This window comes from Triturus cristatus, chromosome 5_2, assembly GCF_964204655.1.
Source record: "Triturus cristatus chromosome 5_2, aTriCri1.1, whole genome shotgun sequence".
In the NCBI taxonomy this organism is placed as follows: domain Eukaryota; kingdom Metazoa; phylum Chordata; class Amphibia; order Caudata; family Salamandridae; genus Triturus; species Triturus cristatus.
In genome coordinates this window covers 756,316,245-756,332,035 of record NC_140588.1, presented here as the reverse complement: position 1 = coordinate 756,332,035, position 15,791 = coordinate 756,316,245, and the positions used below count along the sequence as shown (strand labels likewise).

The 15,791-nt window shown below is 43.0% G+C and overlaps 1 protein-coding gene across 3 annotated transcripts in view; it reads left to right on the top strand.

Annotated features, from left to right (window-relative positions):
- The window catches only part of LRCH2 (leucine rich repeats and calponin homology domain containing 2), a 1,103,616-nt gene that overhangs the window by 362,492 nt on the left and 725,333 nt on the right, over positions 1 to 15,791 (top strand). The gene's annotated exons all lie outside the window — the stretch shown is intronic.

Genomic DNA, 15,791 nt, shown 5'->3' with positions numbered 1-15,791 from the left:
CACTCAAGAGTGACATCAATGTCACCTATTTGCCAATGGAAAGCCCCTTCATCTATTAAAACTCCCGGAAGACCTAGATCACCTAGTCGCCCAGTGTCACCATCAACTCCATCACAAATAGAATCTTCAGATTCCTCTTCTTCATATACACCATCCTCTCCGCCCAGCTCTCCATCTTCTCCAGTTGATATCATCACCTTTCAGGACGCTCTAGTCAGAGGAGCTTCTAAGCTCAACATCCAAGTTGATACTCCTCAGCCATTGATACCTGTTATACTGGCAACTCTGCAACCTAGAGCTACACTTAGGCCTCTTTTACCACTTCTTCTAGGCCTTATATGAAATATGAAGCAGAAGCACTTAGAGCAGTAGGTATAGAGGAACAGAAACAAATATTCAAACAGTTTAAACAAAAGGACAAAAGGGACAACCTCAACCAACTTTTCAGAGCTGATATCAAAGAAGAAGATCCTTTCTGCACAAGGTCTCGCAGACCAGGGGTAAACGTTCTCAATCGATGAGGGAAAGAGTGGAGAACAATTACAACATACAAATGGGTCCTAAATATTATCGCTTACCACCAGCAGCAGTATTGCTGGCCCTCAAAGCTTTTCATCCGTCTCTACAATCAAAGGATACTCTAGTGGACTAAAAGTTTGGGCAACTTTAAAAAAAACTCTTTAAATAGGTTTTCTCGTCCTCCTATCCTATTCTTTTTATAGTGCATAACGGCTTCCCTTAACAAACTTTAGGGTCTCATAGAATATCTATCTATCTATCTATCTATCTATCTATCTATCTATCTATCTATCTATCTATCTATCTATCTATCTATCTATCTATCTATCTATCTATCTATCTATCTATCTATCTATCTATCTATCTATCTATCTATCTATCTATCTATCTATCTATCTATCTATCTATCTATCTATCTATCTATCTATCTATCTATCTATTTTGCACCATAAGAAGGATAGGAGGACAAGAAAACCTATTTATAGAAGTTTTTTAGAGTTGGCCAAACTTAGTCGGCTACAGTATCCGATTCTTAATAGTAATGTTTTGCGAATGAGTGCAGAGAGCTCCAAGTTGCTGTTTTGCAATTGTCCTGAATATGCACTTGCCTCACCCAAGCTGTAAATATATATCTATTCATCAATATATCTATATCTATATATATATATATCTATATATATATTCACTGAAAAAACCATAGGTTTCACACATGTTATAGTTAGCGGAAATTTTACTGATAAAAAACCAATGAAATTCCCCCGTTATAGTTAGTGCAGGCAACTATAACTCACGCGACCGCAATCTTCTGCTGATGCTAATACTGTATTTAGACACTTATTTGCCCATGTCTTCTTCCATAAATTTTTAGCTATACATATATTACAAATATTTTTTTTTCATAAAGACACATATGTCATCAGCAGAAGATTGCGGTCGCGTGAGTTATAGTTGCCTGCACTAACTATAACGGGGGAATTTCATTGGTTTTTTATCAGTAAAATGTCCGCTAACTATAACATGTGTGAAACCTATGGTTTTTTTCAGTGAATTTGCAAGGTTTTTTAAATGCTAATTCCTAACTATAACGTGTGTGAAACCTATGGTTTTTTCAGTGAATTTGTACGGTTTTTTTAAATGCTATGTTACTTTACGCCATTCGTGGCGTGCGCGCCCACTTAACGCAGTTCGTTCCGTGCGCGCACGGTGCGCGCACAGTGAGCACGCGGTGCGCTTCGCGCACCGCGCGCTCACTTTACGCAGTTAGTGCCGTGCACGCACGGTGGGCACGCGGTGCGCTACGCGCACCGCGTGCCCATGTTACGCTAGATGGGCCATGTACGCACGATGCGCTTCGCGCACCGTGCGCACATGGAGGACATATGATGCACTTCGTTTTGAAAGGTAATATTTAAATTTTTCACAACGCTTATAAGCCATGCACAAATGGTGCCCTTCGGGCACCATTTGCACACGGGGTTGGGAGAGTGTGGATAATTTTTTTTTTTATATATTTTTTTACCGTACGCGTACGGTAAGCGTAATCGGCGAAATTAGCGAAAAAATAAAAATTCAGTTTTTGGCCTTGGGGGATCTTTGGGGACTCCCTCAACATGGCTAGGTGTTTTGGAGCTGTCCAAACAGCCCCTTTACATGTTTTTGTGGTTTGTATTTTAATCCACACTCTCAGTGCGAGAGAGAAAATGGCGGCCGCCGCTTCCTGGTTTCGGCCGATTCGAATGTTTACTAAGATCTAAGAGCCAATCAGAATCGCGCACGCCACCGTACGCGTACGGTAAGCGTACCGTAAGCGCACCGTAAGCTGGCTCAGATATATATATTGATTTAAAGGCTATTTTCTCAGAATCTACTGAACAGATTTACTCCAAACCTACAAAAGGCACTTCCTTGACCTGAGGACTACCTCTCGACCTTCTAGTAATTCTGTTCAGCCGTTCGGGCTGTAGCTGTGTCTAAAGGTCCTATGGAAAAATGCATGGGAAAAACGCGTTTTGGGACCCCCCTTTTATCTCAGCCCCCGCTTGACGAATCCCCCCGAGACTTTCAGGGTAGGAGCGGAGCGTAGCGCCCCACCTATTTTGAAAAATTCGCGAGGATTCGTCGACCGGCGCCAAAGTTATTCAAAATAGAATGTTGCGGATTTCCTATGGAAACGTGGTCCTAACTATAACTACCTACTGGCGACCGCCAGTAGGTAATATATCTATATATATATATATTCACTGAAAAAACCATAGGTTTCACACATGTTATAGTTAGCGGAAATTTTACTGATAAAAAACCAATGAAATTCCCCCGTTATAGTTAGTGCAGGCAACTATAACTCACGCGACCGCAATCCTCTGCTGATGCTAATACTGTATTTAGACACTTATTTGCCCATGTCTTCTTCCATACATTTTTAGCTATACATATATTACAAATATTTTTTTTTCATAAAGACACATATGTCATCAGCAGAAGATTGCGGTCGCGTGAGTTATAGTTGCCTGCACTAACTATAACGGGGGAATTTCATTGGTTTTTTATCAGTAAAATTTCCGCTAACTATAACATGTGTGAAACCTATGGTTTTTTCAGTGAATTTGCAAGGTTTTTTAAATGCTAATTCCTAACTATAACGTGTGTGAAACCTATGGCTTTTTCAGTGAATTTGTACGGTTTTTTAAATGCTAAGTTACTTTACGCCATTCGTGGCGTGCGCGCCCACTTAACGCAGTTCGTTCCGTGCGCGCACAGTAAGCATGCGGTGCGCTTCGCGCACCGCGCGCCCACTTTACGCAGTTAGTGCCGTGCACGCATGGTGGGCACGCGGTGCGCTACGCGCACCGCGTGCCCACGTTACGCTAGATGGGCCATGTACGCACGATGCGCTTCGCGCACCGTGCGCACATGGAGGACATATGATGCACTTCGTTTTGAAAGGTAATATTTTAATTTTTCGTAATTTTTACAAGCCATGCACAAATGGTGCCCTTCGGGCACCATTTGCATACGTGGTGGACAGAGTGTGGATAATTTTTTTTTTTATTTATTTTTTTTAAATATTCTAGTCTATCTCAATTTTTATAAGCCATGCACAATAGGTGGCCTTCAGCCACCATTTGCACACGGGGTGGGGAGAGTGTGGATAATTTTTTATTTTTTTAAATCATTTTTTACCGTACGCGTACGGTAAGCGTAATCGGCGAAATTAGCAAAAAAAAAAAATCCGTTTTTGGCCTTGGGGGATCTTTGGGGACTCCCTCAACATGGCTATGTGTGTGGGAGCTGTCTAAACAGCCCCTTTACATGTTTTTGTGCTTTGTATTTTCATCATCACTCTCAGTGCGAGAGAGAAAATGGCGGCCGCCGCTTCCTAGTTTCGGCCGATTCGAATGTTTACTAAGATCTAAGAGCCAATCAGAATCGCGCTCGCGCACGCCACCGTACGCGTACGGTAAGCGTACCGTAAGCGCACCGTAAGCTGGCTCAGATATATATATTGATTTAAAGGCTATTTTCTCAGAATCTACTGAACAGATTTACACCAAACCTACAAAAGGCACTTCCTTGACCTGAGGACTACCTCTCGACCTTCTAGTAATTCTGTTCAGCCGTTCGGGCTGTAGCTGTGTCTAAAGGTCCTATGGAAAAATGCATGGGAAAAACGCGTTTTGGGACCCCCCTTTTATCTCAGCCCCCGCTTGACGAATCCCCCCGAGACTTTCAGGGTAGGAGCGGAGCGTAGCGCCCCACCTATTTTGAAAAATTCGCGAGGATTCGTCGACCGGCGCCAAAGCTATTCAAAATAGAATGTTGCGGATTTCCTATGGAAACGTGGTCCTAACTATAACTACCTACTGGCGACCGCCAGTAGGTAATATATATATATATATATATATATATATATATATATATATATATATATATATATATATATATATATATATATATATATATATATTGCACACACCGTCACGCTCCAAATACTGGCAGTAATACACGGACCACAAGAATCGCTTGTTGTTATTTTATTTAGCAGTCGCCATTACGCGTTTCAACTCACACAGAGTCTTGATCACATGTTATATATAACAGATGCTATACTGAGTTTAATTAGCTTTCTATTCTATTCAAGGTTTATGACTATCAATGAAGATCCTACGATGCAGAAGGAAATGTTACATACCTGTAGGTATAGTTCTGCATCGTAGGTATCTTTATTGGAGTCATAAACACCCTCCCTCGCTGTCAGGCTGTAAAATATTCTTATCCTATACTTCCAGTAAAAAAAGAACTGACTCTCACAGGCAGACAGCCTCTGCAGTGCATTGTGGGAAGGGGTTCCTCTGGAATTCTTAAAGGTAGAGGTCACATTTTGTGCTTTCTAGTGTTAGCCTATCAGGCTGTTTTTCCTTTAATTTATGCTTTCAGGCACAGTCCCTTTTCCTATGAAAATGTGTAGTAAGGTGTGCAGTTGATATCTCCTGCAGGTTATATCTACATGCTCCAAGAAAATACAACCCTGACAGGCTACAATATGCACTACACTATAAATGAATGGAAATTTACTTTCAGTGATGGACACTTTACAGATCCTTTGCCTGGATAATCTACATTTATTAAAGAATGTGTTCCAGGGTCTACTCAGGCAGCACAGAAGTATTGAAGGTTTGACTTCATCGAAGATACCTACAATGAAGTACTATACCTACAGGTATGTAACTTTTCCTTCCTCATGCCCAGTTCTTTGGCGCATGCTTAGCCCTTGTTCCGTTCGCAGGCTAAGCCCATCTTTCTTTCCCTGAAGATGTTACAACTCACATGTTGCTGTCTGTACAGTGAGAGTAGATTGTTCCCCTGGCAAGTCATTTGTGACTACCAGACCAGTTCGTCACTGGTACTTGTAGAGTCCTTGTGCAGTTAACAAAGGGAAATGCAAAGAGAGAATGAGGGATGCCCTCGCATCACACATCGCTCCTGGCTGTCTACGATAGTCCGCTTTCTCTTGTCGTTCATCATGCAGAGAACATATTGAGCTTCTCTTCCTTGTACCATCTTTCCTCCTGCTGGGCCAGGGACTCTCATTCCGTCTCTCAACAAGCAGAAAGGCTTCTCCGCACTAGGCAGACCCTTAGCTCCTCCAGCAAAATGTTAAGACTTCAGGTGATGTCCACTTCGCCTCACTACTGGGAGACCAGCTGTCCGGCAGATAGTATCTCTACAGCAACTTTGCAAGTACTCAATGGAGTACTCCTTTTTTTTTTTGTCTTGAAAAACTTGGAAGTGGAACTAACTGGGGTAGTTATCTTTCAAATGCCATTTTCAGGTTTCTCCTCAGATGCAGTCTTCGTGTAAGGCGATAGCTCTCCCAGAAAGTAGCAAACTGCCTGGCTCCAACAGGAATGTCAAAATCATGCGGTCAGTGAAGTATGAACTCTTCACTGGACTGTCCTCAGCCTTCCTGAAGTAACAGTTGGGGAAAGACAGAAGGGCAGGCCCTGCCTAGCAACTTCCACACCTTGAACAATAGAAACCGCAATACTACCCATCACCTCTACCTTCTGGCGAGTGGCAAAGCTCAGGAAGAACTAATTAGCAGCTCTTTTCTGAGAAAGTCCTCATTTAATTTAAGGTAATATGTCTCCATCATCCTCCACATCATTGTGTGTGGCTTCATCTTTCAGCCACAGGAATGCACACCATAAACTTGCACTGTGTGAGGAAGCTTCTCTTATCCTTTATTGTGGGACATGCACATGCTTAATTTGCGCCAGTGTTTTCTGGCGCTCGACACCAGTACTTATTTTTAAACACAAGTACATATTTATTAGAGTGCACCTTATGGTGGCGTATTCTGCATATTTTTGTTTTAGCACAGCACAAGTGTTTAGCAATTCAATCTATTACAAAATATTAAAACTCGCACTTCCAGGCCATCCCTATAGCTTGAGGTGCTCTGCAATAGTCAAAATGTCTCACTTGTTTAAATGTAATATTTATAAGGAAATGCTGGCACTGCAATTCGGCAGCAGTGACAACAGATGAGGGTTGTGCCAGCTGTAATGGAATTCCTTTGGACCTGGTGTCTATGTTTTTACAAATAAAGCACTGTGCCATGCTAAACCAGGGTCAAAGGATTCCTCTGGCCTGAGTACTAACACTGCGCACTCACTGAACATACATGCGATCCACATGCACACAGAACGTCAGCACAAAGTTCTGGGTGTAACATAACTTTACACAACAGGAGCCAGTAGAGAGGGAAAAGTCTTGTTACACTAAAGATTCAAAATATGGCATGCAGCAACCACCGCTTAACATGATGCACCCAGAGCATGGACAGTAGTCTAATGTCCACAGTGAGGGCTAACTTGTTGCACTGCTTCAGTACACATAACAGGTTCTGGACCTCACATAACTGGGACAGGGCACATTATAAAGACACCAGGGCCAAAGTAAAAAGTCAGGATAACAGGTCTCATGCAGTTGGTCAGTCAGGACACATTCCTGTGCCTACAGCATTGTTGATATTCTTCCAAACATAAAAGATACAGCTTTATCCTTTAGAGGTTTATGAAAACAATGCTCTCAGTCTTCTTGAGGAACTAGAGAAAGGAGCCACTAATAGGATAATAAAACTAGCAATAGAAAACTCATTGATGGACCTGGCCTTAATCTGCAGAGTCCACCCCAATCTTTTTGCCTTTACCCTCCACTTTTTTGCTGAATTTCGTTTTTGTTGGCCTTTAGTTCTGTGCAATTTACCATTGTTAACCAGCGCTAAAATGCCTGTGCCCACTCCCCTAAAAGAGTTACTTAAGTAGGTGGCACAATAGGTGCTGCAGGCCCACTAGTACCATTTAATTTACAGGCCCTGGGCGATAGCACCCTCTGGAACACTCCAAACAGAGGCTGAGTCCCTCTGCTTTTCTTCCACGCATCATGTGAAGGGAGTCTCCCTGAGTTCTTCCCAGTTTTTCCTTTATAAAACAACTTTCTACATCTACAATGTCCGAGTCTTCTAAGAAAGGCCTCTTCAGATCCTGCAAGTCCTGTGGAAAGAAAAGGCTGAATGTGGACGATCCACACAAAGACTGTCTCTACTGCCTCTACCCACAACATCAGGTAAATGAGTGCAAGATTTCTGCACTTTTTCTTCTAAAACATTAAGACACAGAGAGGGAAGGCTACATTAGTGTAAATCTCAGAAATTCAGCTCTTCTGAGGAGAACAGTGATTCGTCTGGCAGACCCCACAAAGAGTCAAGCTATCCTGGCTATGGGGCTCCTGAGGGTAATCGAAAGGCCTTGAAAACACACCATAAAGAACCCCTACAAAAGGAGAAACGTAAGTTCAGCTCCACTTGCTAATTATGCCATGATTCTTTCACTACTTGCATTATAAAGTAAATATTCCTGCATAATATCCGTATCAAATTGTTCCCAAAGAGAACGCTGATTTACATTTTTTACATGTTTTTGCACCTTTTAAAACACTTATTCACGAGCACAATGTGTTTACGTTGCACCTACTACACAGCTTAAAATGTGGTTGATGCTGCTTCTTATGCTCTGTAAAGTTTACAGTCTATGCGTCTCTTCTTTTGTAAACACAATTACCTGATTCTAAGAAAATGGGACTACGTATTTTTTATGTAATTAATTTACTGTTCAAATTGTACTTCCTCATTGACTCCCATTGCGACACTGTTGTATGATATTTAGCTCCACAGGGGCGGCCTCCTCCCAACCAACTACTCCATCTGAGAAAAAAAGTGGAGCAAGAACTTTCTACTTTCTCCAAACCGCAGAGGAGAAAAAACCTCAACACTGGTACCGTCAATGGTGGTATCGACACTGATTGTGACCGTCACCACAGTCTCGTTGACGAAACCATAATTGCCAAGGACTTCAACAGCTATCAATGCTCCCATTTTATCCACTAAGGTTATTTCTTCCTCCAAGTTACCGTCAACGTCACAGTTGATTTCCACTAGTCCAACGTAGAAGAAATTGCCTTAGGACCTGAAGTTACCTCTCCTCCTGGTAAGGTCTCACTTTTACTTCCTAGCCATTTACTGGATGTGGAAGAGTCAGATGACAACAGCCCCTTTGGGGATTTTCACAGTCCTTCGAAGCTCCAGCTGAAGTACCAGGAGGAAGGTTCCGGCAATGAGGATAAAGATCAATACTACCAGTCATGTAATGCCCCTCCTAGGTGACATTATGAACCTTAATTTGATTTGATTTTTAGATTTGTAAAGCGCAACGATTGCCCGAGGGCGTCTTGGCGCTTGAATTGGCTGGACGTAAATTAAGAGCAATGACGCCTTAACTAGCAGGACTCCGCGATCAGTTCGCGAAAAGCCATGTTTTAAAAGATTTTCTGAAGGCAATAAGAGAGGTGCTGTTTTTAATCACTAGTGGTAGAAGATTCCAGGTTTTTGCAGTTCCAATTAGAAAACTTCTGCCTCCACAACGTGCCTGTCTGTACCTGGGTATTTGAAGCAGTTTTGACTGTGAGGATCTAAGAGTTCTAGGTGGAACATAGCATTTCAAATGTGATTCCAGATATAGGGGACCTCTGCCCTCGAGTGCTTTAAATGCAATACATTGCGATTTGAATATTATTCTTTTTTTCACTGGTAACCAGTGCAGCGCACCTAGTCGAAGTGACACAGATTGATATTTCGGAATGCTCAAAATCAGTCTGGCTGCAGCGTTCTGTAGGCTAGATATTGGGTCTGGATCCCCACATAGAGGGCGTTGCAATAATCCAACCTGGACAGCGCTAAGGTAGTTACTAGAGTTTTTAGAGCATTGGTGGGAATAAAGGAGCGATTCTTCTTGATCATTTTCAGAATGCCCCAGAAGGTGTCCGAGATTATTGATCTGGCTGTCAAACGTCAGTTTATTGTCAAAGATCACACCTAGATTTCTGGCCTTGACGACAGGTGTTGGGAAATCTCCCAGATTAGCCGGCCACCATTTCGGCGACCAGATTAAAGGGTTGGAGCCCAACAGCAGGACTTCCGTTTTCTGCCCATTCAGCTTTAAACAATTGGTCTGCATCCAGATGTTAACATGAGACATACAATTGTTAAAGCGATCAGCAGTCTCTTCCTCGTTGTTAGTTATGGACACGACCACCTGGGTGTCGTCAGCATGTCGTCAGCATAGGAGATCACGGAAAAACCATACTGCCTGATAATTGTGGCCAGAGGAGCCACATAAATGTTAAACAGTGTGGGGCTCAGGGACGAGCCCTGAGACACCCCGCACGGTAGATTGAAGACTTTGGAGCTAGAGCCGCTCAGTTCTACTGAGAAGGATCTATCAGCAAGATAGGAGGTTAGAAGAGCAGTAGCGGAATCCTGCATGCCCAGCTCCACCAATCTGTCAATTAGTATTGTATGATTGACAGTGTCGAAGGCCGCCAATAGGTCTAAAAAAATCAAGGCGACCTCCCCTCCTTCATCTAGCAGTTTTCTAAGCTCCTCAGTTGCTATAATCAGAGTGGTCTCCGTTCCGTGGCCCTCTCTGAAGCCATATTGGGAGTGGTCTAAAAGATTGTTCGAGGAAATATAAGAGGTAAACTGGGTATTAAGCAATTTCTCCTGTACCTTCGATGGAAAAGGTATTCTGGAGATTGGCCGATAGTTACTAGGATCCTCTGGATCCAGATGGGGTTTCTTCAACAGAGGTAGTACAGAAGCCACCTTCCAGGCCTCAGGGAAATGTCCTGAAAGTATTACTTCAGAGAACAGTAAGCCCAGTTGTTCACCAAGTATTTTTGGAAATAAGTTGAAGATTTTTGGGGGGCAAGGGTCTATTGGGGCCCCAGATTTGGTTGCCTTTACTGTTCCAATGATCTGTTCCCACGAAGGGATGGAGAAGGAAAAGCTAGTTTGTGGCCTGCAAGGATCAGCCACTGACTTTGGAGATTTGGTAGAGGGAGGATTGCTATTCAGAAATCTTTTATATACTGTCTCTAATTTGTTGACGAATGCCCGACCTAGAGTATTACAAAACTTCGGGCTGCTGTTTATTTTGGATTTGGCGGGAAGCTTGGCTAGTTTTTTAACAGTGGAGAAAAGTTCCCTGCTGGAATTCTTAGCCTCCAAGATTTTTGCTTTATAGTATTTGCTTTTTTCCTCTCAATAATTGGTCGTAGTTTGACCTCCACTGTCTTTCGGTTCTTCTACATAATTGTTTTTGTGTTCTTAATTTTTCAGAGAACCAGGGTTCGGAAGGCTTTTCCCTTCTAGAAATTATAGTTTTTAAGGGTGCTGCAGCGTCTACCGCCTTTTTGTCCCTTGATGTCGGAGAATAAGCTGCTTCATTCGCATCTCCTGCCAGCACAGGTTTGGTTTCCATTAGTGAAGTATGGAGAGAGTTAATGTCAATGTTGGACCAGTCTTGGTAGGTGAATGCAACAGGTGTAATAGTTGTTGCTATTTGTTGGGAGCTAGCTTTAATTAAGAAAATAATAGGTTTATGGTCAGACCAAGGGTCTGATAGCACCTCACATATTTTAAGCATAGTATTAGAGGTAAAGATGCCGTCCAGGGTATGCCCTGCCACATGAGTAGCTTCTCTGACTAGTTGTTCCATAGAAAGACCTGACATAACATCAGTGAGTTCGATACTTTTGTGATCAGCTAAGTTTTCTAAATGGTAGTTAAAGTCTCCTAAAATTGTGTAATCTGCATAGTTTATGCTGGCTTCCAGAAAAGGGCTTATTCTGTCTAGCAGGGGGGTCTGATCCTTGGTTGGACGGTAAATTAACAGTCCATTTAGAGAGTAGTCGTTATTAAGCAGTATCTGGAATGATAAAAGTTCGCAGTCCTGGGAGTACCAGACGAGCATCCTGTTACTGATAGATCTTCTTTGGCAATAATGGCTAGCCCCCCTCCCCGTTTGCATGTCCTATGAGCTCTGGTGATGGTAAATCCAGTGGGAAGTGCAAGTGCCAGATCAGGATCGGAAGTTGCGTCCGTCCAAGTTTCTGTTACAAAGACTAAATCAAGCTTATGGCTCTCAATAATCTCAGCCATTTTGGTATTATGTTTGATTAGTGAGCACACGTTAATCAGCATGGCTTTGATGTCTTTGGTAGCATGCGGATACACAGGTTTTATCAGTAATGACCCCAGCTTACTTTTCGTAAAGCTAAATTGTAGTAAGCAATGCTCACACTTTTTTGTCTCCTGCAAAGGATCCAGTCTGGAGCAGCAAGGTGTGGCCGGCCCTGAATTCCATTTTATTAGTTCATCTCGGGCGTAGCTGATTTTATTTAAAGGTTTAGTGTGATGAGATCCAGGGTTTCTGGCCCTAGGCCCGGGCCAGGCGCGGATGGGCGCAGACAGGCTTGCCTTTGGCGCGCCAGCAGCGCGCCCGCTGCGCGTGCGCCGTGCCATCTAGTCTTGTAGCGTTCTTTCGGGCCAAGACCAGCCCTTATGAATATCATCCGCATCCTCAGCCTAGGCATGATGAAATGCACATGCCCAGTTATCTAGTGCCAAATCTGCAAGCCATGCTGAAGGATTACAAGAGGAAATTTCAGCCTCCACAAGACCAGCAACCAGTGCCACCCCAGCCTTTTTCTCCTGCCACACCAAGGGACATCCCTCCACCAATAACACCCAGGATAACACCTACTCCCCATATCCTACCTCCTCCAAGGAAAAAACACTTGTCCTCAGATGAAGAGAGAAGGAGAGATCCCTGATTCTCAACAACCATTAAATGAATGGGTTGATTATCTGGACTCTACTCCATCCCCTCCGTAACCTCATCGGGGTCCTTTCATAATCTGATGGACCGGACTGCAGCACGTTTCCATTCACCTACCTCTACACGACTTTACAGAGCAAGCCAGAAAGTCTGTAAGAGCCATCCCCATTATAGACTATATCTGGAGTGAGGGGCTAAAGATCATGAAAAATCTAGCTACTCTAGCACTAGTACACCTCGCCTTGACAAAAAATACAAGATCACTAATGATTCTCCTGCTTGCCTCATCAGCCATCCCAAGCCAGATTCTGTCATCTCTCAAGTGGCACAAAGATGCTCCAAAAATCCTACTGCACCAATTTTGGCACCACCAGACAAAGAGGGCAGGCACTTGGATAATATAGGGAAGAGATTCTCCCTAATGTTTTGCCATCACCATTCGAGCAGTCAACTCACTAGCGATCCTGGGGTGCTAAGACCGCCAGACATGGTCATATGTAAACAGCCTGCTTGATATGATTCCTGAAGACCTGAAGGTGGAGGCAAAGAAAACTTTACTGGAAGGTGAACGCCCTTCCTCGGAGATAATCAACTGTGCTCAAGACATCGCCTCCACAGGCTTTCGTCAGTTGGCCGGAGCAGCGGTCTTCAGGCACCAAGGATGGCTCAAGGCTAACTCATATGGTCTATATTAAAGATGCTAGATATGGCCTTTGATGGTGAGACTTGGTTTGGGAAACATATCGATGACGTCCTATTAGCCATAAAGACAGACACCGCCAGATCTCTTGGCATAAACCAGTTCAAGAAACTGTCCTTTTGAGAAGTTAGAAAAAGACGTTTCTCAACCTTTAGAGGCGGCTATATGCGATGTTAGCATTATCAGCCTCAACCTTAATATAGGCCTACCTACCAGTCAGGCCTACTACCACCCACCTTCAGCAGTCTGCCCCAAGCAGGGGACATGCAGAAAGCAAACCCCCCCCAGGGTCGCAATACTGGCTGCAAACAGTGACCTGGACCAGGTACCAACTCAATCTGCTCTTTCCACCCATGTGAGCAGTAATATTTCCAACTACCTTCGCCACGGAAGGAGATAACATCAGACAAATGGGTGTTGGACTTAGTAACCTTCGGGCATACCCTAGAGTTTGTGCATAGAACACCAAACAGTCCTACAAATAGAGCACACCCACCTCATCTTCGCTTACTAAGGAAAGAAGCTTCAATAATGCTGGACAAAGAGGCCAGAGAAAGGGTTCCTTGTTCTCAAAAGGGCATGAGATTCTACTCCTGTTTTTTCCATATTCAAAAAAAATCATGAAAGTGGAGACCCATCCTAGAACTCAGGAGTCTGAACAAATTTCTGCGCAAACAATATTTTCATATGATTGCTCTTTTAGACATTTTCCACCTATTAAACAGTAGAGATTACATGGACTCCCTGGATCTGCAAGATGCTTATTTCCATATTACCATACATCCAAAACCTCACAAGTATCTCCATTTTACCATAGCTGGTACTCATTACCAGTTCAGGGTCCTTCCCTTTGGACTCAGGTCCGCTCCTCAGATTTTTACAAAATGTCTTGCTCTGCTGGCAGCCACACTTCGCAAGCAAGGTCATCAAGTATTCCCTTACCTAGATGACTGGTTGCTAAAAGCCTCGACTCCGCAACAAGCCTCCAGTACCTTTCACTTTTTCACTGGCTAGGCCTCACAGTAAATTACCAAAAATCCTCCACTATCCTAAGTCACACCAGGATATTTTTGGGTGTGAACCTCGATACCATTGAGGCTTATCTTTAACATGATATACAGCAAAGATTATCAAACCTGACCCTAAAGATCTCAAAAAGAAGGTCCATGTGTGTGCTGATGTTCAAGTCGCTCCTCTGCATGATCTCCTGCGCGATAAACCTAGTCCCGCTGGCACAGCTGAAAATGAGACCATTGCAGGAAGAGCTCCAGTTGCAATGGGTCCAATCGACAGGCTACTTCAGAGATTTGATCAGCATTAATGTCAGATATGCGGGTGACATTAGCGTGGTGGTCCCACCAATATTATCCCTAACAAGGCCTCATGTTCCTGACTTCGATCCCAGATTAAATCATCACCACCGATGGCTTTTTGGAAGGCTAGGTATGGCTACTTGCAGGACCTGCAAATTCAAGGGAAATGGTCTGCACTCCAGAAGTCGTCTAGAGTTCAAGGCTAATTTTCTCTCTCTCCAAGCCTTCCTTCCTCATAGAGCAGGAGCCTCCGTGCTGGTCCATACAGACAATACGACCAGGATGTTTTACATCAACAAACAAGGGGGGACCAAGTCCCTGTCTCTCTCTCAAGACCTTTGAAATTGGCTGCCAGCCCACACCATAACTTTGAAAGCTGATCACATGTCAAGAGTACAACACCCTAGTGGACACACTCAGCAGAACCAGGGACGGTTGCCACAAGTTTGAACTGGATCAGCTGGTGTTGGACAGGGTCTTCTCACACGGGCAAACCAGCACTGAATCTTTTCCCAAGGAACAAGAATGCCAAATGCCAATTTTACCCCAATGAGGTGTGCCTCTGTAAATACAAGTGATGTGGATATGTCTTTGTCATTGCATTATTCTCTCTTCCAATAGACATTATTTACGGTCAGTATACATACATTTTATGGATATACATTTATGGATATGTGCTAAACAGTATCCCATCATCCTCAAGGGTATTCTTACATATTTATATATATTTAACTACAAAACTGCTTGCTATTCTGATTCAAGCATGAGACTCTGTGAAAGATGCAATACTAGAGAATAAAATTAGTTACTTACCTGTAACCGCAGTTCTCCAGTATTGGTATCTTTCAAAGATTCACATGTGACCCACCCTCCTCCCCATAGAGACTTCCCTCTCAGATCGGGATGATTTATTCCCATTTGCCCTCCAAAATCTGAGGGACTCCTCTCCTGTTTGGAGTGTTCTAGAAGATGCTATCGCCTGATTGGTTATAGTTCAAGATTGGTCCTTTAAAAAAAAAAAAAAAAGATAGGTTATAATGTTAATGCAATGTCATTTTAACAGCCTATGATACTATTACATACTGCTTTACTATGCTACTGTGGGACTCTCTCTTAGACGATGAGGAATGATTCAAGCATTTGAATCTATGAAGTAACTAATTTGCTTTTATAGCCTCTGAAAATCTGTGTTTGTGTCCAAAAATATATACATTGCTATTCTGTTCAACTTGCACTAAAAAATTTATCAAAACCAATGTATAAATCTGTTAAACCCTCCCGACATTCCACTCAAACTAAAATGTTGCATTAACACGCTTACATTTGTCAGTCATACTTCATACATTCATACTCTTTCAGCCTGCTTTATACATTGATGTTGATATAACTTGTAGTACACGTTGAACAGAATAGGAAAAGAGTTTGAAATTGTATATGATTCTTTTGTACATGTTGTGGACTCAAGAACACATTACTGTCCTTATGGTTACGAATTATACCAATACTATAAGGTGGCAGTGG